The 27,586-nt window shown below is 31.7% G+C and overlaps 1 protein-coding gene across 11 annotated transcripts in view; it reads right to left on the minus strand.

Annotated features, from left to right (window-relative positions):
- The window catches only part of LOC145255000 (uncharacterized), a 471,291-nt gene that overhangs the window by 323,630 nt on the left and 120,075 nt on the right, over window positions 1-27,586 (minus strand). For 3 of the 11 annotated variants that reach the window (XM_080113930.1, XM_080113936.1, XM_080113926.1), the window contains exon 1: window positions 10,650-10,678. The exons of the other annotated variants lie outside the window; for them this stretch is intronic. The gene's annotated coding sequence lies outside the window, so the exon portion shown is untranslated. Of the gene's footprint in view, window positions 1-10,649; window positions 10,679-27,586 lie in introns of those variants that run through there. 11 annotated transcript variants of the gene reach the window in all.

The following is a 27,586-nucleotide window of genomic DNA, read 5'->3' on the forward strand; positions in this document are numbered from 1 at the left end:
AGATCTTGCTGCTTGTCAAGTTAGTGGAGAATATGTATGTTGAGAGGTTTATTTCGTGAAATTATTTGTTCATCAAATGTTTCTCTCAGTAAATTGATCATATCGTGCACTGTGTCTGGCCTGATGAAATTACATGAATTGCTAAACCACAACTAAACTCAAACAACCGATATTTGCCAAATCTCCTATAATAAAAGTTGAGTTATCCATTTAAAGTTTGCTGAGCTAGAAAATAAAAACACTAGACTTGTAAAACAAGCACAGGAATGTGTAACATTGCGGCGATGGCCAGGGGTTGGAGCTTGGCCGATAGAGTGGGATCAATTAGATAAGAAACTTTTTTATGATAGACTAGTGGTAGATGCACCAGCCCAGATGAGACAACAATACTCCATGCATGGACGAATGGTGGCTTTATAAAGATAATCGCTAGTCTTGTATTCCGCATCATAGTCGCTAGTCTTGTATTCCGCATAATATTTTCTAATCTTCTTTTCCATATAATAGTCAAAAAAATTTTTAATTTCAAAAAGAGTAAGAGCAAAAAAAAACATTAGAAAAAAAGTTAAATACCATATAACTGTGTACAAAATATGTACAGAGCAAAAAAGACAAAAATAAAAAATTTTCTTTTAGCGAAACTTTAATTTTCACAAGATGTCAATTTCTATAGTGAATTTCTGCAAAAGTTTGGAGGCAGAAAAAAAAAGCGAACATCACAAAAGACTATTTTGAGTGGAAGACTTTTATTCATTGTGAATTTTTTTTTTTCCTGGCTTAAAAAAAAAAAAAAAAAAAAGAAGCAAATCTTATTTTCTTTTTAAAAAAAGCAAATCTTATTTTCTTTTTTCAAAAAATTACTGAAAATTATTTCTTGCTTCTTTAAGCCAAAAAAAAAAAAAAAAAAAAAAAAACTGCTGTGAATAGAAATGGTTTCAAAAATAGATTCAAACAAAAAGAGAAATGAAGAAAATCATTTTTGCTTTTTTACTTTTAAAATAATTAGCACTGCCTTTATTTTCGCCCAAGAGATCACACAAATTTAATAGGTTGTGAAAATGAAAACTTGGCTTTTTTGTGTGTGCTGTGGGAAATACAGATGATTTTAATAGAGTTTCCATTCTGGCATTTTTTACTTTACAAACAGGTAAAAAGATTGGCAATATTAAAAATTTGCCTCGAGGGGGTGAGAGCATATTTTTTTTTCTTGTTAAAGAATTTTAAGGCAGATATTATTCAGAATGCTTTTGCCCAACAGAAATTCAAGTGAACGAACCAAACTAAATTTGAAGATTTGATTCAGAATTAAATTAGAGGTTTTCATCAAAACGAACTGTTGTTTAATATGAGATTAATTGGCCTTATTCCAGACGAAATCCAACAAAATAAAATTAAAAATTTTCTCTCACTCGCTATTGGACATTTTTGTAATTTGTCCCTCCCTCCTCATCTTATATGCAATTTTCTCTTTCAATTTTCACTTCCTTTCTGTTTCTCTCTCGCGCTTGTGTCCCTCACTCATATCTCCCCCCCTACCTTCAGCTGTTTCTTATCAATCTTTCTTTCTTGCACCCATTCATTCTTGTGATTATTTTCATTTTTCCTTCATTGTAATCATTTTTCAACAAAAAAAAACAAAAAAAAAACCCTTCCACAAATTCTGTTATAAAATACAAGTATAAAAAAAAAAATTGGTTGATTTTTTTTTTTTATTGCTCCCCTAACAAAAGGAGGATGGACCTGTAAATTCACCCTTGTCCAATCGTCCGTCCGCAATTTTCTCAATAACTACATCTTGGAAATTTTTGAAATTTTGCACAAGCATTAAATATGATATGAGTAAGTAACAGAACGGATTTTCCAGGAAAACTCCGGTTGCCCCACAGAACACACAGCATCCTGTATGAACATAGACCATGCATGACAGTCTACATTAGTCAAGATATTCATGGACAGTCAGTTCAGAACCAACAGCGAACACATAAGATCTGAGAACTGGAGCTGGGCTTGACATCAGCTTTAATGATATGTAATCACGTCTTCAGCTGCCCCCCCCCCCCCGGGACGTCTTTGACACATATCATAAACAAACAAGTTCTATTTGAACCAAATATATGCAGGATTAATTTAATGGCAATTTAACTATAACAACACCTACTGCATATGATTAAAAATACCAACTTGTGTTCAATTAATCATAATTAAAAAATTGTGGGTTCATACTTTTCCCAACAATACAACTGCATAAATGACAATAGACCGAATAGGATTTGAACTCAGCATACATGGTTCGATTAGTAACAAAAGTACCCATTTGATCAATTGCACATCTTTTATATGCCAGAGATAAAAGCTCATATAACATATCTTGAGGATTTTGCACTATAAAAGATTTAAAATACCTTAAAACACACAAAAAAAAGAAAACAAAAAAACTTATCCAGGTAGGTAGAAGAGTAATTTATTTTGCCTTTGGTAACATTCATTTGTCATATTTGTTTTTTTACCACGTGTCGTATTGTTGTATATACTGCAAAATCCCCTATGTCTTATAAGGAAAAATGAGTTCATCAATATTTCCCTTGATGCCTCTGTTCAGTCTCAAGAGACAATGGATACCCCCTGTAAGGGTAGCTGGGATCAAGTAATGATTAGATACCCCAGTAGCAAAAGACAAAGATAGGCGCACATTTCAAGTGACACCGGTTGTTCGACCTTGACATTGCCGTTGGTTGTTTGTAAACACGTCAAATAGCAGACATGTTCGTATGTTCGCGAGCAAGATTTTTAAAAAATATATATTTACACAACTTTTTAAGATTTAAAAGAAAAACTATATATTTACAAAACTTTTAAGGATAAAAACAAACAAACTTTTTTTCTATTTACGCAAAACTTTTTAATGTAAGTAATAAAACGAACGTATTTAAACAAAATATATTTAAATAAATGAGTGTCTTTCTGGGTGAGTTCTTTTTATATATTTACAGAACTTTTTAATAAAACTAATAATAATAATATAAATAAATGGCAAATTTTTACGACATGCCCCAGCATATTATAAACACTCAAACTTCCCTATGTTAAGAATGGCTTTCAGAATAAAACCCCCAACCTCAAAAGCTGTTCTTAACATGGGAAGGTTGGGAGGTGTTTATTCCGAAAGCCGTTCTTAACATGGGGTGGTTGAGAGTGTTTATACTACGCTGGAACAGGTCGTAAAATAATACCAAATAAATAAATAAACCAACGTTATAACTGAGAATTTCGGATGATGTCAATTAAAAAATATATAATTTAAAAAAAAATGATATAAAATTATTATAACCAAACTTTTTAATGGCAGAAACAAATATAAAATAACTGACTTGTTCGGATTTTTGCGACCAAGATTAATTTTTATGTACAGTGTGTGTGTGTGTGTGTGTGTGTGTGTGTGTGTGTGTGTGTGTGTGTGTGCGCGCGCGCGTGCGTTTTTATCTTCCTTTGTGCGTTTTTAATACAATTCAATTCAATATTTAAAGTGCGATGTATGTAGGTGGTCAGTGAAATCCGAAATCCTTCTAGACCGAGGCAATTTTTATGCATAATAAAATCACAAGTATAAACAATCGAGATTTTAAGAAATATTTTATTCACATATCTTTTATAACTTTTATTTTTATAAAGATGAAGATCACAAGATACAAATCGTTTTATAATTTTCATTTTTATTTAAAAAAAAAAAAAAAAAAAAAAAAAAAAACTTGCTATTTGCTTACTTCTCCATAAAGACAAATTAAGTACAAGTTTAGCGTCCGAAAATTTCAATTTCTAATACTTTGTAATTAATATAGTTCATTCTTTTTATTTTATTATTTTTATTATAATTATTATTAGTTTTATTAAAGTTCTGTAAATATATTAAAAAACGCACTCAGAAAGACACCCAATTTAATATATTTTGTTAAATTTACGTTCGTTTTGTTACTTACACAAAAAGTTTTGTGTAAATGGAAAAACGTTTTTTTTTTTTTTAATCCTTAAAAGTTTTGTAAATATTTAACATTAAAGAAAATGTTTTGTAAATATATATTTTTTCTTTTAAATCGTAAAAAGTTTTCGCGAACATTCGAACATGTCTGCTATTTGACGTGTTTATAAACAACCAATGGCAATGTCAAGGTTGAACAACCGGTGTCACTTGAAATGTGCGCCTATCTTTGTCTTCTGCTACTGGGGTATCTAATCTTTACATGATCCAGGTAGCTGTGCGTGTAATTGTGAGGCAAGGGTTGCACAATACATTTCATATACACTTAACACAAAATACATGCTACAATATACTTAAGTTCAGGGATTGAGTTATGTTTGGAAAAATATTTTAATCATTCTAATTAGTTGTAAATTATAATTGCTGCTGTTGTGTTGCAACAGCTTTCACACTGATCAGATTAATTTTTTTATTTGGATGAAGGGTGGGGGGCACTACTTATCAAGGTCAAAAGACCACTTGAGGATAAGGGTTAATGAATGTTGGGTAGACTGTGAGAAAACAGTGACGATCAGTAATGATGGAATTTTTGTACAGTTTGATTATTTAAGACGACTGAACAAGAACTTGCTTGCATTAAATTTGAAAATGATCATGTCATAGCCAGCAGGAAAGCAACCCCTCGATATCATGTTCCACAGACTATTTCTCTGGCCTGTACTACATAACGAACCATAGTGACCCATGCACAGTGGTTTTAATAGTTTCTCGTCTCAGACTACTTGTTCTGGAAATTCTCTCTATTGTTCTGAACATAAATAGAAAACTAAATGTAATGTGAACAAATATCTCAATGCCAAATTTTCTACTTAGATTATACCCTATAAATCTAGACCCTATAATAGTCACACCATACTATCCAGTAACAATGTCTTGTTTGGGGTAAAAAAATAAATAAAAAAATAAACCGAAAGAATAATTTGGGATTATGTCTTATTTTTAATGTTTAACTGAATTTGTAAACTCACTTTTTCTAGATTCAAATAATTTAACCCAAACTCAAAGGGTGACTATACGGGTCAAATTTTCCTCTCATATTATTCAGATTTCGAATCTCAGCATGATATTGCAAAACAGCTGTCTGCGGATGATATGAAAACCCTCCTAAGTTTTTGTTAAGCAAATCAAAAAGGAATTTTGATCATGTTTTTTCAGCAGAAATTAAACAAGTGTGAAATTGAAAATTGGCATAGCTTGCTTGGGGGGGGGGGGGTAAAGGAAAAAATAAAAAAGGAAATATAAAAAAAAGGAAAAAAGGAAAAAATTAAAAAAAGGAAAAAAATTTAAAAAAAGGAAAAAAATTAAAAAAAGGAAAAAGTTAAAAAAAGGAAAAAGTTAAAAAAAGGAAAAAATTAAAAAAAGGAAAAAATTAAAAAAAGGAAAAAATTAAAAAAAGGAAAAAAATTAAAAAAAGGAAAAAATTAAAAAAAGGAAAAATAAAAAAGGAAAAAAAGGAAAAAAAAATAAAAATAAAAAAAGGAAAACATAAAAAAGGAAAAATAAAACGGAAAAAAAGGGGGGAAAGCAAAAAGGGGAAAAAAGAGAAAAAGGAAAAAAAGAAAAGAAAAAAGATGTCCGCATGGAAAGAATGTCTTTTTTTCTTTAATAGCAGACAACTCATTATCTAACAAACATTATCATAACATGACATTTTACGAGTCAGATGCATCAGGTCTTTGCCTCACCCTCGTTGAACTATTAACAATGGGCAATGCGACATCGTCTTGGATAAAAAAAATCCTTTCCTGCACTTTATGCCAATCAAGTTCCAGAGTGTTATCTTTTGTTTACTCCTGTTTAACGCTGCATTAATTCTTAATTACTCAAATAAGAATCTCTTGCACTGTCATTAAAGATTTAAGAGTTTCTTTTTTCTTTTTTAGAAATGGAGTGTGAACATAAGATAGTTTTGTTCATTGATTTTTTTTTTTTTTTAATTAAATAAAATTTAGAATGCTATCACATTTAAAAAAAATGACTGTGAAAACAGTAAAGTTTTTTTTACTGACGTGAATTTAAAGTTTGGAAGTTCATAACTAGATTTTAGTGTATTTATGATCATGAAGTGTACCAAATATTTTTTATCTTGTACTCATCATGATATAGATTTTAAATCTGAGTGGTCTCAGCAATGAAAACAATTGCAGGTTCTGCCCCACAGAAGTAGAGAGTGTGAGCCAGTTGTAAAGTTCTACTGGGGGACGGCTACAATACAATTGTTATGTAGCTGGTGGGTGTATATACATGTGTATGTGTGCCTTGTATATTTACGTGTCTGAATTTGTGTATGGTCTAGTGATATAAATAAGTGTCTTTGATATAACAGATGTGTGTATTATACAGAGTGTAGAAATATTCATTATCCTGTGTGTGCGTCCGCTTCTTCACAAATACACATAGTTAACAAACGTGACACAAACATAGACAGCTTTTCACAATCAAACCATAACAATGTCTGTTTATCTCAGACCAAAGGAATCACATACCTTCTTATTTTTCCAAACACCTAAAAGAACGCCATAACAACGAGCTATATTTTATATGGATTTTATTTGTCTTATGGATTCTCTTGTTGGAGTTTGGCACACTGAGTCTCTTTCTACATGTTTACTTGTTCCCCTGTCCACTTCCAGTAGGTTTGTTCACACATCTGTTTACTAATGCATTTCTTGCCAACTCATCAGTTTGATCTCTGCTAACTAATTATTATGTCAGTAAAGAAGACCAAATCACGTGTCGTTCATGTAAGCAAAAACCTTGTTTACTTCTAACCAAATTCTAATCTACTTTAAAATTCCTAAACCGACTTTGTTTATTTAACTTCTGCTTACATTCATGACTAAACATTCCAAGCTGTAAATACACTTTTTCTAAAATCTAATGATTTTATTTTTCTAATAATAATCGACCAGGTTAGCTGACGGTGTCCGGTCAATATGTAACACAATAACGTGTAAATATATCCACTAGACCAAAAGTTTATTATTGAATGCAACAGCAAGTTCTGAGAACATGTTTACCAGAAAGAACAGTTGAAAATAAGTTATACACCATCTACTATGACTATGTAATTCCTACAACTACATGCCTAGAAAATGGAGCTATTAAATCTGACAGTATATGGGATAAGGAGAAATAAGCAACCTTAGAAGTTAGTATCCCAATGCTGGGTTAAACAGAGTTGAGGGAGAAAGGTAAAATATCAAGGTGTTATGTATGATATGAAAAGAAACTGGAATTTTTATGAGGATTCCCCTTCATTCCAGTAATTATAGGAGCAATTGGACTCATGGAAAAGAATTTCAAAAACAACCTGGCAAATATACTCGATCAACCAAGAGCAAAAGAGATGCAAACAATTGCACTTAAAGGGACGATTAGAATCTTAAAAAGATCTCTCAGTTGGAATGTATGAGACAGCGGGTGAATATCTGGCATTCAGTAAAGTACTCCGTCCCAGACTAGAACAAAATAAGGAAATTAGAAAAAATAAAAAGACTAAAGATACATGAATATAAATAACAAATGATAATTAACTAGTCAGCAGCCAATTTTGATTTGTAAACGTAAATGCTATTTAAGTCTGACTTTGAAAATTTTGACATGCTAACTTTATATGTTAGATAATTTCTTCAAAGATATAAATTTGGAGGAGAGTGTCTATTTCAAGCCAGATCCAAATGATGGCGAAAGTATTAACCTGCACTACTTTCAGTAAAACACGGCACAAAATTATTTAGTTTCAAAGGGAAAGAACTCTGCTTAACTTAATTTTCCTTACGATAAATTTAATGTCGTTTATGTCAAGTTAATACATTTTAATGTCTTTAAAATTATTTCTCATTTTTATCACTAGAAATTCATAATTATCATTTATGCTTTGTAATTGTTGGTGTCAAATGTGATTCGCATTAATTTACCAATCATTAAATCTTCAGTTGAAAATTTTATAAATACCGCCATCACCTTCCCTAGTGTAATGAAATATTTTTCTTTTTAAATAGTCGTAAGACCAACAAATTTCTTTTTCTTTGAACACGGTACATAAAATGACAAAACAAAATCATCTTTCAAAACCAATAAATTAAATGGTAATCATTCATTTTCATGCAATGAATTGTTGCAGGTAAACGTTATGAGAAAAGATAACAGCCAGTCCATCTGGAGTATCTGTTCAAAAGTTGAAAATATTTTTACCATTTGGTCATTAAATTATTAATTAAACAAAATTGTTAAACATCTATAACTAATTTAATTAAAGGTAATGTTTTTTTTTGTTTTTTTTGCTTGTCTTATATTTATTAACTAGAAGATATACCAGGCGTTGCTCGGTTTAAACGTAATGTTAAATTCCTTTAAAAAATGAAGTAAAAAAAAAAAAAACTTAGACATGTGCATGCAAGTATTGTTTTTTCTAAACAGTTCACTTCTTGTAAGTAAAAAAAAAAAAATACTCGAGCTGGGATTGAAACCAAAACCTAAAGACAGTGAGTCACGTACTCTAACTATTAGACCAGCTTGCCACGAACTTTAAAAAGTGTTTTCAAACCTCGTTTTAAACAGATAAAAATTCAATGTCCCCCAAGTACCAATTTTTCAATTTTGACCCCTTAGCAATCATTTTTTTTTTTTTTTTTCTTTTTTTCGGATGGAAACTGATTAAAAAGATTTCCAAGGATCTGAATACCCTCTATTGCAAATTTCAAGCCTGTAGATTAAAACTCTGTTGAGTATATAGGTTGAGAAGTGTCCTCACATCCTCACACACATTGTCACTCTTATAGATATACTAGTAGGCGGCCCGGCGTTGCCCAGTTGTATATTATGCATTTATATTATATTTTTAATTATAAACAGAAACACTGTAGGTATTAAACCTAACGTTACATTGATTTTAAAAAATCAAGTAAAAAAAATAAAATAAAACGGAAAGAAACTGAGGCATGTGCATCCAAGTTTTTTGGGTTTTTTTTCCTAAACAGTTCATTTCTTGTAAGTAAAAAAAAAATAAAAAAATACTCGAACTAGGATCGAAACCAAAACCTAAAGACTGTGAGATATTATCTCACCTCAGTTTTGCCCTTTGGCAGAATGAGAGAAAGCAAACAGAAACCACAACAGGCTCACGTTTAAACTTCAACGTAAATTTTATTAAAGTAAAAAGATCCAAATTGCAAAAGATGTACCATCTTTAGCCTTCTGCCGAAACAGAGCTTGTAACACCCGTAAGGGTATTTTATCTTCACATTTGCAAGATTCAAGACTCCACGTTGCAACTATTCTTCGAACAACAAGTCGATGAGTTAAGTGATGCCTTCCAAGGATGAATGCTGCAAGTCCGGTAGTCATCATGGAATTCATTGTAAATAACCGTCCGAATGGTGGACAAAGGACAGGTCAAAATGTAAACCTTAAATTCGTCTTGGAAATACATTATACAAGTAATGAAGAAAATCAATCAATCGTAGAGCACAACAGTGTGGGGAGAATACAATATTTCGCTCAATGTAAGGGCATTGGTGTTTGTAAATGATAACATTTCGCTCCAGGTTAGGACATTAATATGTCTCAATGAAACAAATTGGTTTTGAGGCTACATGCCTCGAGTAAGTTTACTTATGTCCAATCGACCCGTTGTCTTTGTGAAAACTGAGGCGACTTGAAACATAAAAATAGCACCAAAAATACGACTCGGCAGTTAGTAACAACAACCAATTTGATCGGTCCAAACAAAATTGTGGACAGTAAAACCGACCAATGAGGAGCCTACTTATTTCTGCAGAATTTCTTACAAGACCCCCAGTCAAGTATGATAACCATTACACCAGTTTGACACAACATTTACAAAGTGTTTTCAAATAAATCTTATTAACATAAATAAGCTGTCATGTTTCTCGACCGCGCATGCGCAGTCATGAAACAGTTGACAAACACATAAAAAACCCAATGACTCCCAAGTAGCAATTTTTCAATTTTCCGGATGAAAAAGTTTTCCACATGTCTGAATATTCTATATACCAAATTTCAAATCTGTAGATCATAAATTTGTTAAGTATATAAGTTGAAAAGTGTCCTCACACACACATATTCTCACTTTTATAGATATATAGAGCGATGAATCGCTGCTAATCAAGATTAAAAACCACTCGAGGATAAGGGTTAATGAAATGAACAGATTGCCAGTTGAGTGATGACATGAGAAGATTCAGCATCATCATATTGTATGACTCTGAAAATTCTATTGTTGGTATTGGTTTCATCGATATTTTTTTTGAGTCAGAATTATTTCTAGAAAGATATTGGGTACATACGGGAGGGACTATGTGAAGGTTGCCAACATCCTAAGTGAAAGTGATATTTTGTGGTACAAACAGTATTCAAACTTGGGATACCCCGCTCGTCAGTCCGTGCCATTGACCACTAATAAATGGAACAATTTGGTTTATGAGGATGGTTTATGACAAATGCGTCTTGACATTGGATTTGAACATAACTATGTTGCGATTCTAGACAGATAAAGAGGGGGAAGACGAAGTAGAGGAGATAGAGTGGAGATACAGAGGGTGTGGTATGGATGGAAATGAAAACAAATTGAGGTGAAAAGAGCAATACTTGCGTCAATAATAGTTCTTTTCATAACGTCGACTGTTGTAGATTGCAAAAAAAAAAAAAAAAGCAATAAGAGATCAGAACTGTAAAATTCCTTGGAACTTATGGTATTTATTTGTTTCCCCACAAAAGCAAAATGTAACACAAAGTCGTTTTTAATGTGGCAGAAAACCAGCTCCCCCCCCCCCAAAAAAAGGGGGGCACTGTTGCAGTTGCAAAAATACAAATTGCCTTAGTATATACAGAAGGGTTTCCCCTACATTGACTACACAAATACTACATTTGAATCTTAGCCCGAAGTCCAGGTACCCTATTTCTTGAAAAGGTAAAATATCGATTCCTGAACATGTAGATAATTTTGAAATGGTGAAAGTTGCGCAAGTTCCATATGATTGAAATGGATATCTTCACTGGGTGGACCAAAAAAAAAAATGAGCCATGATTTTTGGAATCTTGTTCATAACCAGTAAATATACACTTTTGATTTATGGCACTACAATTTCTAGCATACATATTCTTTGTCATTTCCATTAATAAATCATAAGAAACAAATAAGATGTTGGACTATATTCAGTGGAATTCAGTTCTCAGATAACTGGAACGTTCAATTGTGGAAAGCATCATAAACCTTTTCATATCCCTCCTTAGAAAAAAAAAAAAAAAATCAGTATCTTAAGGCGTTAACATGACAGGTACAGATCAAATATCATTTAGTTGAACATGATTTATTAATCTTGTCTCTTATATAAAATATGCCAATAATTCTGGGACATTTTCAAACCACTATTAAGACATGGTAATGCCAAGTATTTCTGCTAGTGCATGTTTGACAGAGAACGATTTACTTCGATATTATCATTATGTAACGCTGACTCAATTACTTAGACAACAAAATAAAATTACTATTCCTAGTACTTGACATGTTATCCCCATCCCTGTTATGTTTTTAAATTTTCAAGAGGAGGTTTAATGATTTGTATTATTCGTACAACTTTTCTCATCTTCAGTGTTATTCGAAACTAAATGTAGATTGTATGAACTGCACGCCTATGGAACTCTCTTCCATCGACCTGCTTTCCAGCTGACTACAATATAATTGTCTTCAAGTCCAACGTAAACAAGTTCTTGATGAACCGTCCCCCTAAGTAATCCAATTAACACAATTTTCACTACTTATGTTTACTACGCTATAATCACATTGACTAATGTATACCCATTAACATTTATCCTCAAATGGCCTCTGGGCCTTGATAAGTGATGATTCCTGTGTAAAAAAAAAAAAAAAAAAAAAAATAATACTCAAGCTAAAACCAAAACCTAAAGACAGTGAATTAAGTACAATAATAACTGGAACAGCTTCGAACGATCTTTAAAAAGTGTTTTAAAACCAACATATTCTTAACATAAGGAAGCTGTCATATTTCACAACCACGCATGCGCAGTTGTGAAACAGTTGACAAACAGATGACCCCCCCCCAGTACCAATTTTTCAATTGTGAACCTTTAGCAACTCTCTTATCCAGATGAAAACCGATTAAAAAGTTTCCTACATGTCTGAATACCCTATATATCAAATTTTAAGTCTGTGGATAAAAAATTTGTTGAGTTATATAGGTTAAGAAGTGTCCTCAAACACAAACACACACATTCTCATTTATATATATATATATATATATATATATATATATATATATAGATACCCTAACTTCTACAATTGTTTGTGGATTCTTTTGGTGTGCAAGGTCTTTCCAAAAAGACAGACAATAAAAATCTGGTAAATGTAGAGGCTATTCTGGAATGCAGCGTCTGCTAATCAACCTGCAAAGCAAAGATCCATCACTGGACCATTCTTATTTAGAGATTAATAACTCGATATTAACGACAGTAGCTTCTCTTTGGATGATTTTGAAACGTTCTTCGATTTCCCATCAACCCCCAAAAAAGTATAAAATAATATTGGCAGAGTTATTAAATAGGTCTCATTTATACGAGACACCCTGTAGACAAAGAAATGATTAACCATGGAAATGGTTAACCAGACGACTATTTTGCTAAAATTGCCATGCTGTGTTAAGTTGAGGGAATAATGTTGCAATGAAAATTCTCATTCTTGAAAATACAAAGAATAAAACTGGAGAAAAAAAAAAAAAAAAAGTTATAACACCTGGATTTTCTCAGGTGGGTTTCTGCAAAATCGCTTTATATCTCGCTTGGGTCTTTTATATTACGTAGATAAGGATGATTCAGTTGTTGATGAAACAAACAAAATTCATAACCCATGACTAGCATTTGATATGCTGCCTAAAATTTCAAGAAACGATATATCAAAACAACAGGTGGAGAATCGGCTAAAAGCTAATACGACCCTCAGATTTAGTTTAAAAACATACACGCAATAATAATAAAAATAATAATAATAATAAATAGAAAAAAGGGTTGCCTTTTTTTCTTTCTTGGCCTTCGGGCCAAGATCAAAGTGTAGTATCGGTTTTGATGCTGCACTAGACTTTTTTTGGTCTCGGTTAATGAAGGAGAAATCCTTAATAACTGATACATTTTTTTATTTTTGTTACTATCCTTTTTGGGGAGCTGGTTTCTCCTCACATAAAAACTGACTTTGTACCTCACTCTGCCCTCGTGGGAAGGCAAGTAAAAAAAAAAAGAAAGAAAAAAAAAATACATTCAAAAATTACAGATCCCAGCCTTATCCCGTCTGAGGTTGACCAAAATAAATAAACCTGAGTATTTATGTAGAGTCAAAATGACAGACATCTAGTTGACAGGAGGAGGAGGAGGAGGAGGAGGAGGAGGAGGAATAATAATAAGAATAAGAATAATAAGAATAATAAAAACAAAAAAAAAACAAGAAATTTAGTTGAATGAAGTTAAGCAATATTATATACACTAGCAGAACCCGTGTACCAGCGTTGCCCAGTGGAAAATTGATAAAGCTAGAACAGATTCGTAAAAAGATCCCAACCCTCAAAAACAATTGAAACTATGGTTATCTAGCGCATTATCGTAGACTAAATAGCTAAATTTTAATGAAAAAGTCAGTAAGAATTGATGCCTCTCTCATCAATGAAAAAAAATATTAAAGAGCATGTTAACGTTAAGTAAATGTGCATGATGGAAAAAAAAAAGTGTAGGCTCCCCTCCAATAAAGGAAATGATGAAAATAAATAAACCCGAATATTTATGTAGTCAAAATTTGAAAGAAAAAAAAACTTGCTTGAATAAAGAGAATTAATATTATATAGACTACAATATCTAATCTTGGATTAAAAACCAGTAAGAACCTAGATAAAACTTTTTTTTTAACCTTGCCTATCTAAACACAGTAGAACATCCCAGCCTGCTTATATACAAACTTTATGACCTCTTATTTCTATTTAATTCTAGATCCACTGATTATATAACTGAGCACCGGGTACTAAATTCAATAGTTAAATTAAAAAAAAAAAAAAATCTTGCTAAATATTATCTATTTTATATGAAAGGATAACATCAAAAAGTAATAGGCAATTAAATAATACAAAGATAAGTCTATCAAATGGGGAAATGAACATGTATTTATCAGGAAATTTAATAGTCGTCATGTTTAAACAGCTTTTATGACCATGGATAAGTGCATGAATGGGTCGTGCAGTTAAAAAAAGAACTGGCAAGACTTGAATTAATTATTCTTTTCGTTGAAATCTCTACTGATATATATATAAAAGAACTTGTGTGGGAGTCTGATTTCCTATGGATTTCTAAACGGCTTGGCTGATTATTTTGCAATTTCACACAAATGTACTTTATGCGCCTGGCAGTGTTCTTAGATAGGTTTTGTATCAGAATGTCTTCGATAAATATCGATAATAATAATTAAAAAAAAAAAAGGAAAGAAAGAACATGCGATTTTGACTAAGGTTTATGTTTTATGCAGTCTAACATCACAGGTACATTTGGGAAGTTTTAATATGGCACAAGCAGAAAAGCCTGGCATATAAAATCAACAGTAGATTCTTTGATATGACAGGGGACATATTTGAAATGAATGTTTCTGTTTAGAGCACAATTGAAGTATGATATTTGACTTTTGCATTTTAAATTTTAATTCAAGCCATTATATAGAATAATTTTATAAAATTAACAGTAGGTTCTCTACAGTGTAATATAACAATATATTGTGGACTAAGTCACTGCAGGGAGACATGCGAAACTTCCTACGGGTGAACCATGCTGGGTCCACAACTAGAGCAGGAAATCAAGCAATTTGATTGAAAAATGGGCGATTTAACAGATTTCGATGATATTAAAGTATGGGAGAGGGATACATTCGTTGATCCTCATTCAATCCCGGGCAACGTTGGGTCTCTCTTTTTTCTTTTTTTTTTCCATAGGCGTCACCACTTATCAAGGCCTAGAGGCCATTCAAGAATAAGGGTTAAAGAGTGTACAGTAGTTAATGGGACAATATCATAGGAATCGTTAATAGTGGAAATTCGGTAAATTGGATTACTTAAGGAGAATGGCTCATCAAGAACTTGTTTACGTTGGACTTGAAGACGACCATATTGCAGTCACCTGAAAAGTAGAAAAACGGAAGAGTTCCACAGGTGTGCAGTTCTAAGAAAGAAACTTTGTTCATGAAATTTACATTTAGGTTTAGACAGAAATAAAGAGTAGGGAAAATTATTTATAGTGTTTTCAGCTAGACGAGTGTTTCTCATGAAAATTTGGCAAGGGGGGGGGCATAGATTGGAGCTCAGATTAGCACTTGCTATGAAAATAACGATAAAGCAGAGACAGGCTCACAGCGTCTCTTCTGTGGGAAAGAGGTTGCAGGGAAGAGAAAAGGGCATCCCCTACGAGGCTACAAAGTCTATTTTGAACTCTATCAAGTTTTAGTTAAACTTGTTCAACATGATAAACAACGTTCATTTTGTTACACCAACTTTTGTGAATGTGCTAAAATAATCCGTGTGTAACATAATGGGAGTGATGCGGTTGTTAAGGAAACAGCAAAAGTTGCTCTCAAGTAGTCATGTAAATAAGATGTGGCAACACTAGTGACTCTTTGGTTTTGTCTACGAAGAGGAACAGACGTGTTTCCCAATTCTCCCCCTTCTCCCAATATGTAGGGGGGAGGGGTATGCTAGAAAAAACAAGTGTAAAATTGATCACAAAAGAATTTGAAGAAAAATACAATTTTAAATATATATATACATTAAAGTTAAAAGGATAAAGTGTTATGACGAGCTATGACAACAGATTGTTTTAACTCTCGAATGTGTATCAGCTGATATCTTATATGCATTTATATAGAGTGATGTGGTTCTCGGTTGATTAACTGTGTCAGATATATACTCGAGAGTCAAAATAATGAAAAGAATATTCGGGTTTGTATTACTGTACACATAGATTCGATAAAGTTGTCAAAAAACAAATATATAACAAATAAATGTTATCAAAGGCAAGATAAGTTACTTTTTTCCCAAACTTACCGTGTTAAAGAGAGAGAGAGAGTCGGCCGCCATTTTGAATTTTCCAATACATCGGGAAACACTATAGTTTTCGAGCTGAATAAACATGTTACACTGAATAAAAACACAAAAAATATATTCAGTTTAGAAGAAAAGTAACTTATCTTGCCTTTGATAACATTTATTTGTTTTTTTGACAACTTTATCGAATCTATGTATACAAACCCGAACATTCTGTTGTCATAGTCCTAGTTACGACTTAGACTGCTACACTTTCCTAAGAAAGGGATCGTATACTATACAACTACTATAATCAACACTATATCATGGAGAGACAACACTAGTTGATATGTGCTGATCAAATTTGTGTACATGATGAAAATTTGTGCACTGTGTTACAGACAACTCCTTGGAGTCCTAACCAGCTAATGAAGATAAAAGACTATTATACGTTCTTCTCTCATAATACAAAAGAACAGTTAACTACCAGTAAAATGTTCCCAAACTATTCACTGACATAATGTCTGCCAAGCTCCAACCACTGTCCCATCGCCGCAATGTTGCATCCCTGTGCTTGTTTTACAAGTACTTTGATCGAATATGCTCTGATGAACTCATAGCACTTGTGCTCCCTTAACGTACATAAAACTGACAAGAAAAATTCTACCCCTCCACTGTTGAGGGCCATAGATGCCAGAAAACCTTCTCTAATAGTTTCTTCCCTCGGATTTCTAGATTTCGGAATTCCCTTCCTGCTTCCCTGACTGTACTAACATGCAGAAGTTTAAATGTAATGTGAACAGACATCTCGCTACTCAACTACCCAGAGTCTCCTATTAAACAGAATTCCAAATAGTAGCCCCTTATGTACCAAGTAGTAACACTTGTTTGTGGCAAGAAAAAAGATGGATGGAACATAAGAATCTTTTTAAGTTATTTAATGACAAACAAAAATGTTAGAGACTATAAGTTGCAAATCAAAACTTTCTAGATCTATAAATATATATATATACATATAAAACGTAATCCCTAAGTTATGCCATCAATTTTCAAAACACTCCATCTAATGCTTCTATAAAAATAAATCTATAAAAACCTACATCAAGCTAAAGGGAAAAAGACTATTTACTTTTTATTTTTAGTTAAAAGTATTCCGTGAGCACGGTGGTGGTGAGTAAATAAAGACAACAAATAAGATATGAAAATGACTGTTTACAAATAAACTGAAATGCATTATGGTGGATTTAACTCTGTAATTACAATTTTTGTTATAGGATTTTATGAATTTCATTTTCTTTTTATTTCAATAAATAATTGATTAATATTAAATTGAAAAATTCATTACTAAAGTTATGTTGATGCATGGAATGCAAAAACACACAAAACGGGATTTTATTTCAAACAAATGATTTTTTTTTTTTAATCTGCATTGTATTGGCTTTGTAAATATACAAATTTCAATTTAAATAATGCTTACATCGAGGAGAAAAAAATCCTCACTACTTTATGAATAGATTTTCTTTTTAATTTCTGAGTTAAAAAAAAAACAAAATAAACAAGTTTAACCCCAAAAGTACCCAGGGGACGTCAAATCCTGGTGTAAATGAACAAACGGTGCAGTTTTAGGCCTTAACATATATAAATTTGAGTTCTGCATCATGCAAAAAAAAAGAAATGACGAAGTCCATCATTTTCTCCCCCCCATTTAGCCCCAAAAGTCCCCCAAGGCCTTAACATATTTAAATTTGAGTTCAGCACCATGCAAAACTTCTAAATAGACATACACAGAAAATTTTGGACAAATATGGTAAAATAGTTCCAAAAATGGAGTGTTTTTATTAACCATAAAAGAGTCCCTAGGGCATACCCAAGAGTTATCGCAAAGTATAGACAAACAAAATTATATAGAAATCAGTTACCACTTTTCAGAAACTTTTATAAAAATCCAAGACATCAATTTTTTTTTTAATAAGCACAAAAGTGTCAATTTTAACCAATTTAACCCAAAAGGCACCCCGAATGGGGTAACCGGAGTTTTCCCAGAAAATCCATTCTGTTACTTTATTACTCATATCATGTTTAATGTTTGCGCAAAATTTTTTAAAATTCAAGGCGTAGTTATTGAAAAAAGTGCAAACAGACGAGCGGACAAGGGTGAATTTACAGGTCCACCCTCCTTTTTGTCGGGGGACCAAAAAAAAATGAACAAAAGGAAACAGAAGGGCTATATTTTATTTTTTTTATTCAAAAACAAAGAATGTCAGATAATTTTTATCCAACAGAATTTAAGAAAAAAAAAAGAAAAAGGGGTTAGAAAAAAAAATAAATAAATAAAAAAGATGCCATTCCACAATTGGCAACAGTTTGTTGACCCGAAGGCCAGAATTGCAAACATCTTGAAACTGTCAAATTCTTTTACTCCATAATGATTGCAGCGCTTATCCCTCCCCGTCTTTTTAAATTTTGTTTTCTTCTATCATCTCCTCATGACTACAAAGTTTCCCCACTATTTAGTCTGACTCACCTTCTTTCTTCTACCTCTGACAACATTATTATCAGGAGAGAAGCCAAAACCATACGTTAATGCTAAAAAAACATGGATACCATTAGGCATAATAAAGTGGGCAGCATTTGGAATTCCAGGACTTTCGGTACAAGACTAAGAAGAGCTAGAAAAAAAAAAACTACTTGTGAAATGCAAGTATCTTTCTCAACAATAAACAGATGAAGATGTGAAAATATTTCAACCAAAAGTGGGAAGTCATAGTCAAAAATTCTTGCAGGAATCTTGATGTTTTTCCATTGACATCAGGAATCAGGGATTTTTTTTTTTTTTTTTTAGCCAACTCCCAACCTTAGAGTTGAAGATTCAGACTTTTGTTGCAAATCAGAGACAGGTTTTTTTGGGTTTTTTTTTTTTTAAATCAATTAAGAATATCTTTTCAGCCTACCGCCGATTTCAAATTTATGAATTTCAAGGAAAAAAAAAAAAAAACGAAATGGTATGGATGAAGCAAATTGATTAAAAAAAAAAAAGCATAAAATAAAATAAAGTAGAACTCTCTCTCTCTTTCTCACACGTTATAGGTTTCATTCCATTTTAAACTCCATTTTAAAAAAATGAACAAGATGCACATTACAAACCATATATTTCTTATTTGGTATTAAAAGTCAAATAAATCAATCTTTTTTGTTATTTCTGCAACACACTGACCTATCGTGTTTGAAAACAAAATATTGTATTTTGGCTCAAATTCTTCGATTTTAATATTTAATCATGATCGATATATTTTTTAATTGGTTATACATTTAGCAAGTTGGAGTTTCCACTCTCATTCAGATATAATACTACTGCTACTCATGTATACTAGGAAATATTTGTTGTTTTTAATATATTACAACTGAAGTTTGAATGTTAACTGCCAACTAAAATGTATGATGTTATAATTTCCTTTAATTAAAAATGCAATCAGTCAAGTTGTGCATAATAAAGGTAGATGAGTCGGATAGGTGAGTGGAGATAAAGAAAATGTTAAAATTACCTCATTATTCCAGATTATAGTTTAAAGCTATTCACATGAATTAAAATTAATGTCGTTTTTGTAATATCAAATAAAGATGGGGGGGGGATTAAAGATTATAAAGAGAGAGCGATGAGCTGATAACAAAAACAAAATAAACGAATGTCAATGATAAGAATGAAAACAAATATGAAAAAAAAATTATTAAAAGAGAGAAGAAAGTAGATATAAGAAGAAAAAAGAAAAAAGTTACAAGAACAAAAAAAGACGTTACAAGAAAAAAAAAAAAAAAGACGTGGCAAGAAGAAAAAAGAAAGACGTGGCAAGAAGAAAAAAGAAAGGAGACGTGGCAAGAAGAAAAAAGAAAGGAGACGTGGCAAGAGGAAAAAAGAAAGGAGACGTGGCAAGAGGAAAAAAGAAAGGAGACGTGGCAAGAGGAAAAAAGAAAGGAGACGTGGCAAGAGGAAAAAAGAAAGGAGACGTGACAAGAAGAAAAAAGGAAAGAGGTGTGCCAAAAAGAAAAAAGAAAAGAGATGTGCCAAGAAGAAAAAAGAAAAGAGATGTGCTAAGAAGAAAAAAGAAAAGAGATGTGCTAAGAAGAAAAAAGAAAAGAGATGTGCTAAGAAGAAAAAAGAAAAGAGATGTGCTAAGAAGAAAAAAAGGTGACTTGGCAAGAAGAAAAAAAAATAGAAAGGCGACATGGCAAGAAAAATAAAGAAAGGAAAGGTTACAAGAAGAAAAACGGAAGGAAAGGTTACAAGAAGAAAGAAAGGAAAGAGAAGAAGGGAGAGGGAAGAATAACTAAGAAAGAAAAAAAGAAAGGAGATAAGAAAAAGGCAGAATAAAAAGAAAAAAAAAAACAAGTCAAGACATTGTAAATTTAAAATAAAAAAGAAAAATATACTTTTAAAAGTTTACAGTTCGGTTCTTTCTCAATTCTTAGCACGCAGACATCTCCATCCAAACACACATTTAAAAATCTCCGCCGGAAGCCAGAAGTGCGATACAATGGAAACAGCAACCAAAGAAACGACTGCGGATGAGGATGACGCAGACCAAAGATAGCTCATAGCAAATCAATAGACATTTTCAAGTGATCAGATTTTCAATGAAGCAAAGAAAGTGGAAAACGCAAACGTTAAAAATTTTATAAAATAAAAAAAAGAAGAAATCTGCAGACGAGTACAACGCTTACACAATCTCCCTAGTCCTCATTATTATTATTATTATTATTATTATTATTATTATTATTATTATTATTATTATTATTATTATTATTATTCGAAGTATTAAGCACCGAATTTTAAGATTATAAAAACGTTCTTTGAAAAATAACTTTTTTCAATTTGTCTTTTTTTATAAGTAGTAATAAAAAAATGTAGGCGCTTCAAGTTCAGAAACCATTCCAACCTCAATGAAAAAACAAAAATAAAGAAAAATCTATAAGATGTATGTATTTGTGACAGAAAGAAAATATTGTACATAAAAAAATCACATAACTTAATCGAGTGGTTTTATTTTTATAAGGAAAATCATTTTTAAGCAAATTGGTGTTTTCCCAATGCCCTCTCTAGGTTAAAAATAGATTTCTAAAATCTCAATTTGGAGCTATCTCCCTTGTTCCTCAAGACTGTTTTCAAGATGGCATCACGAGATTGTCACTCGTAGTTTAGCAATAAAATTTGATTTTCTTATTAAAAAAATAAAACCACTGGATCAATTCACATGATTTTTGATATACATTTACTTTCCGTCACGGATACGTACATCATACAGCTTATTAAATTTTTGTTTTCATTGAGGGAGAATTCTTGACAAGCAATAAATGGCAATACTTTTGTGAATTTAAATGTATCAAATATATTCTTACTAGCGGGGGGGGGTATTCGGCGTTGCCCGGGTGTGGAGAGATGGTGTAGTAAGGAACCACAAAACAACAGTAGGCAGCCCGGGTGGAGAGAGAGGTTAAAAAAAAAAGTTGTAGTAGCGGGGGAGGGGGCTAGTCAAAACACCAAGCTTGAACCTATAACAAAAGGAGGAAAAAAGGGTGAAAAAAAAAAAAACAAAACTAACGTCTTAACTGATGCATCCATCGCTAAACCAGAAGTCGTGAATGTTGGAATTAAGGGAGACGATGTGTTGTAAAAATGTCAACGAAAAAAAGAAAAAAACGGTTCATTTTCTGAAGCTAAACCTCTCCTGAGGTCTTAAACTTTTTTTAAATGTAGTCCAATTTTGAGAATAGTCATATTTTGTAAATTAATTATAATTTAGATAAAATTCAAATCGGATGGGAAAAATGTTCTTGCTTAAATATGAACCCCTTTTTAACAACCTGTATTGGCAGGTGATTATTTATATAAAATTTCAAGTTCCCATGTCTTATAGCTTAAAATTAGTTAGGAGGTAGAAAACAATACATCCAACAAAATGAAATAAAAAAAAAAAATTTAAATAAAAAGTGAGGGGGGGGGGAACTAAGCAGGATCAACATTGCACCCTCATGTAGCAAAAGCTTTTTCAAGAGTGAAGCAAGAAATCAAAATTTTCTTTTTAAATAGCATAAACGAGAAAAATAGTTTGAACTAAATGTATAAATACAAATTTTTCCCACCTATGCTAATTGTATTATAAAAACAGCTTCTACTTATTCAATTATATAATGCAGCATAAGATTCTGAAATACCATATATATTTATAGCAATCTGCTTCTTTTTTTTTTCTTTTTAAATAAATAGCTTAAAGCATTCCTAATTAGTATATTTATTTTTGTAACTATTTATAATAATTAGTACATTTGTAACTTGCATTGTCATATTTTCTTATATATATATATATATATATATATATATATATATATATATATTAGGTTGGTGCAAAAATAATGTCGTTTTTACATGAAGTTGAACGTCAAAAAACGATATTATTTTTGCACTAATATATATATGTGTGTGAACACACACACACACACACTAGAACATTAGATCTCTGTCATTCCAGTTATTCTAAGAGCAACTGGACTCATGAAAAAGAATTAAAGAAAAACTACCTTCCAAATATACCCAGTGAACTAAGTGCAAGAGATATTCAAATAATTGCACTTAAATGGATCATCAGAATCTTAAAAAGATTTCTCGGTTGGAATATCCGAATTAGCAGGTGAATGTTTGGCATCCGGTAGGATGCTCTATCTATATATATCTATAGAAATTATATATATAGCTCATTCTATGTCAAATCGACAAGGGGTTAAACATGTCTGACACGGATTTTTTTTCAAATTTGCTACACTTACAGATCTCCATGAAAGGAATTGAATGGCATCTGTTACACATCTCAAGGTCAAGAGGTTTCTGAGATATGACCTTGACCTTTTTACGAAAATGTGAATTTTTATAGAGAGGTGACCAACTTTAAAAGACGATATCTGTTATTTATGGGCCTACAAAGTTCATTCATATATCATTCTAAAGTACTTGGATAGATCTACAATTTAATCTGGGGATATCTTTTTTCAAGGTTAAAATTTTAAAAAGTTGACCTTGATCATGAGCTTTTACTCGAATTATCTCAAAAAGGGTCATTTTAATTTTTTTTGCAATTTTGACAAAAGATTTGCCTTTCTTATGACAGTATATATTCCAAATTTCATGCAGTTTTTTTTTTTGCTTTTTTATTTTTTTTCCTTTATTTCTCAAACTTTTGATCATCGTTGAGGAATTGTGAAAGTATGTCTGATCATATATATGTAAAGTACAAGGTGTCTTTTTTTTCTTTTTTTTTTTTTACATGGGTGTCACCACTTATCAAGGCCCAGAGGCCACTCAAGGATAAGGGTTAATAGGTATACATTAGTCATTGTGATTTTAGCATAGTAAACAGTGGGAATTTTGTAAATTGGATTACTTAGGGGGACGATTCAATTAGAACTTGTTCACATTGGAATTTTTCTTTTTTTTTTTCATAGGCATCACCACATTATCAAGGCCAAGAGGCCACTCAAGGATAAGGGTTAAAGAGTGTACAGTAGAAATTGGACAATATAATAATCATTAGTAATGAAAATTTGTTAAATTTGATAACTTATATGGAACGGCTCATCAAGAAGTTAATTAAGTGTCTTAAGTTTGCAGACTTTTTGTACAGACATTTAAAATTGTTGTAGACTCTTGACAATTCAGTTTGTTATTTGTTATACATCTTATAAAATTACCGGCCAATTTTTATAATTGCAGGTTCTAATGAACAGCTGCAGCAGGAATTGGAATACATCCTACTAAAGCCTGATTGTTACAGCTGGTGAATTTCAAAAATGCAATCTGAACATGAGGACATTTTACAAGAACGATATGCAATAAAATTCTGTTTTAAACTTGGAAAAAAAATACCACAGAAACATATGGAATGTTTCAGACTGCTTTTGGATCATCTTACACGAATCAAGTATCAGTTTTTGAGTGGCATAAGAAATTCAAAAAAGGCAGGGAGTCTGTGAGGGATGATGAGAGGTGCGGGAGGAGTAAGGAAGTCAGAACACCAGAATTTCATGGATAAGGACCGTTGTGTGTTTATAGAGATAACAAGTGCACAGTTTGATGTCAGTGTGGAAACTGTACACACAATTATTTGTGAGGAATTAAAGATGAGGAAGATTTTCACAAAGTTTGTCTCAATGCACCAATCCACAACTCCATCCTTATCACAGACTATTTAACCAAGATAGGCATCAAGAAAGTTCCTTGCTCTCCCTATAGTCCAAACATTGCTCCCTGCAACTTTTGGTTATTCCCTAAGCTCAAGGAAAACTTTAGAGGCTGTCATTATGAGACAATTGACGAGATGAAAGACGCTGTGACAAAGATCATTGGCACGCTCACACAAGAGGACTCCCATGGGGCCTTCTAGAAGTTGGAGCGGTACAACAAGTGCATTGCAGCCAAAGGAGATTACTTCAAAGGGGACTAAAGTTTCATGCGTGTAGTATCAATAAAAGTGCCCATACGAAAAATGTCTGGAAACTTATTGAAGGTACCTTGTATATAAAAAAAAAGTTTGTATTTTAACATCACAGGCATGATCATAAAATTAATAGTCACAGAGTCTGCAGTTTTATGGTTTATTATAAACATTTAACAGTGTGAAAACCTAAATTGTAACACATTTCGTTAAGGAGAGGTTATTTTTATTGGGATATAAATGATATCTAAAATCTTAGAGCTTTTGATTCTGGAGGATTTGTTAAAAAATGTTAATATTGTTTATGAGAAGCTTTCTAAATGCCATCATTCTTGTGCATATTATCTATGTGTTGGTTTATATAGTGATGCTGATGGCATTTTAATGAAGTGAAACTTTCGAATGCAGACGTGATGATTTGAATAGGTTTCTGAAAAATGAAAGGGAGGTTCCAATTTACTGCAATGCTCCAAATTAAGTTTTGGTTTTATTATAATCAAGTAAAAAAAAAAAATGTTGTCTTGATTTAAATTGATAAAATAATAAAATCTATTCTTTTTCTTCTATCCACGAAGGTCTGTTAGTAAAATTATTTTAAACAAGAATAGCTTACATTTTAGCACTTACTTTTTTTGAACACCTTCATAAGAAAAGGAACTCTTAGCCAAGTCAAATTATAGCACATTTTTTAAGCAATTATACATACATTAAATATATATATATATATATATATATATATATATATATATGGAAAACGGGAAAACCTCTGAAGGAAGAAATGTAGGTAAATTTTTTATCACATAGTTTTCCTTAAAAGGGAATTGGATTCCATATTGTTCATTAAAAAAGTGTTTTTCTCAACGTCTGAAGAGAGGCCGTTCTTGTGAATATTTTCAAACGATATAAGGTTTGAAATTGTCCGAATAATTGTGAAACATTCGTAATGAACAATGAAAATACACTATTGGTTGCTATCAATCCAACCTTTGTTGTCTTGATTTTGCGAAAACAGTATATGATGCTCGATTACAAAAATTGGTAATTTTGGAGGTTACAAATTAAGTCACCTCATACTGACTTAAAATTTAGTGGTATATGAACGATTACCGAATTCTCAATTATATAAACATAATTTGGAATATTATATATATATATATATATATATATATATATATACTCATATAAAGTACAATTAAATAAACACTTAGCTTTGGTTTTCTCTTATCTTTTCTTTCGAAAGATAAGTTTGTTTTTTCTTCAAAATAAGTTAAGTTTCCAAAACGTTAGTAAATAGCAACGGCTTTTTAAAGTACTATCTTTCCTTTAGAAAGAGTTTTGTTGGGTTTTTCTTGTTTGTTGAAAGGATATTTTAGATATATTGACTTTAGAAAAAAAAAAAGTCTTAATTACAAGCACAAACGACAGCTTTTAATTTTAACCAATAAAAAACGTCCCTTTAATTATAAAAATTAACATAAGCGACAAATTGTTACGTTATTTTATTTTATAATTTTATTTTACTTTGCGAATTATATTGAACGAATGTATTTATTTCTAACAGGTCTTTCCAAAAGTAAGGCCTCCTATTTTTTAACTCAATAACTAAAATAGTGAAGAGCTGCGAAGACAGGAAGAGTACTATTAAAACAAGTGACATTTTGTGCTCCAGAATTTATTTTTCTACATAGTCATCACCATTCTCAATGCACTTTTGCCGGCCTCTTTTGATGCCCTGGTCGTGAAAGTTTAGAACGCACTGTGCCACTTGCATCTCTGTTACCAGTCTGAAATTAACGAATACGTCTCCTAACCGTGCTAACATTAACTGCATCAGCTTTATAAATATTCAACAGGCGCTGGTGGATGCTGATTGGTTCAATTTTTATTTTTATTTATTTTTTGGCATAGAGGAATTCAATGACACATCTCTGCTTTTGACACACGTCCATAACAAAGGTTGCTTTCTTAGTCTCATGCCGTCAATATCTGCAACAGAGAGATGAAACTTTCAGGTTACGAATATATAAGTTTAGTCATCATAACAATGCAATTTGCAATTCCCTCTGATTCATTCGAGAGGAATAAAAAAAAAATTGGAGGCATTACTAATATTCTATAAAGTATGTCTATTTCTTGGTTTATTATTGGGAGCTTCTGTCTGACAAAATCATTATTTTATTCTGAATAGCCGTTTTATTTTGCTGTGATGAAAAATAAAACGTAATTAGAGTTAAATTCTTCCAGAAAATAATCTATCCAGTTAGTAATTCATATAGTTGTCATTTTTATTAAAAAAAAATAAAATAAAAGGGAAAGATAACTCTGCTTTAGTCCATTACAGACTTACTTCCCTTTTATTGAAACAAATTTAAAAGACAGTAGAACCTCGGGATACGGTGGCCCTAGGATGTTTTTTTTTTTTTTTTTTCAGGTTATGATGTGGAATATGAGGTTTTTCCAGCCCCTGATAACGGTATTTGCCCTGCCTTACTGTGTTATTTATAATGTTAATTGATTATATACATGTTTATTTTATACTGTACTGTATTTTGTTACTAATTTTTAATGCAATATCCCGGGGGTTCTACTGTACAGAAAAAATAAAATGGGATAGTTTCAAAATAATAATGCAAAATAAATTACAAGTACAGACATAACTAATTAATAGAGTTAAAATAACTAGTTAAATTTAAAAAGGAAAAAAAAAATCACAGTTCAATTAAGAAACCATATATTTTGGAGAATCATGGTAAGACAAAGTTTATTTCTTTTTAAATATTATCTTTAAACCCTAAAGCACAACCGTCATTCAAAAAGATTTCATTGGGCATTACTATACATCTTAAATCTAAGTGGTAGCTTGTAGCCAATGGCCACCTGATGATTTCTTTTTCATTCACTAGTACACAAACGTAGGATAGAGCACCATTCTTTTCCTAGGATTACTCCACTTATCTTTGATCCTCAGCTATTAAGGCCGAGTGTTAATCAAGGAG

Source organism: Euprymna scolopes, chromosome 3, assembly GCF_053919585.1.
Source record: "Euprymna scolopes isolate OS-2025 chromosome 3, ASM5391958v1, whole genome shotgun sequence".
In the NCBI taxonomy this organism is placed as follows: Eukaryota; Metazoa; Mollusca; class Cephalopoda; order Sepiida; family Sepiolidae; genus Euprymna; species Euprymna scolopes.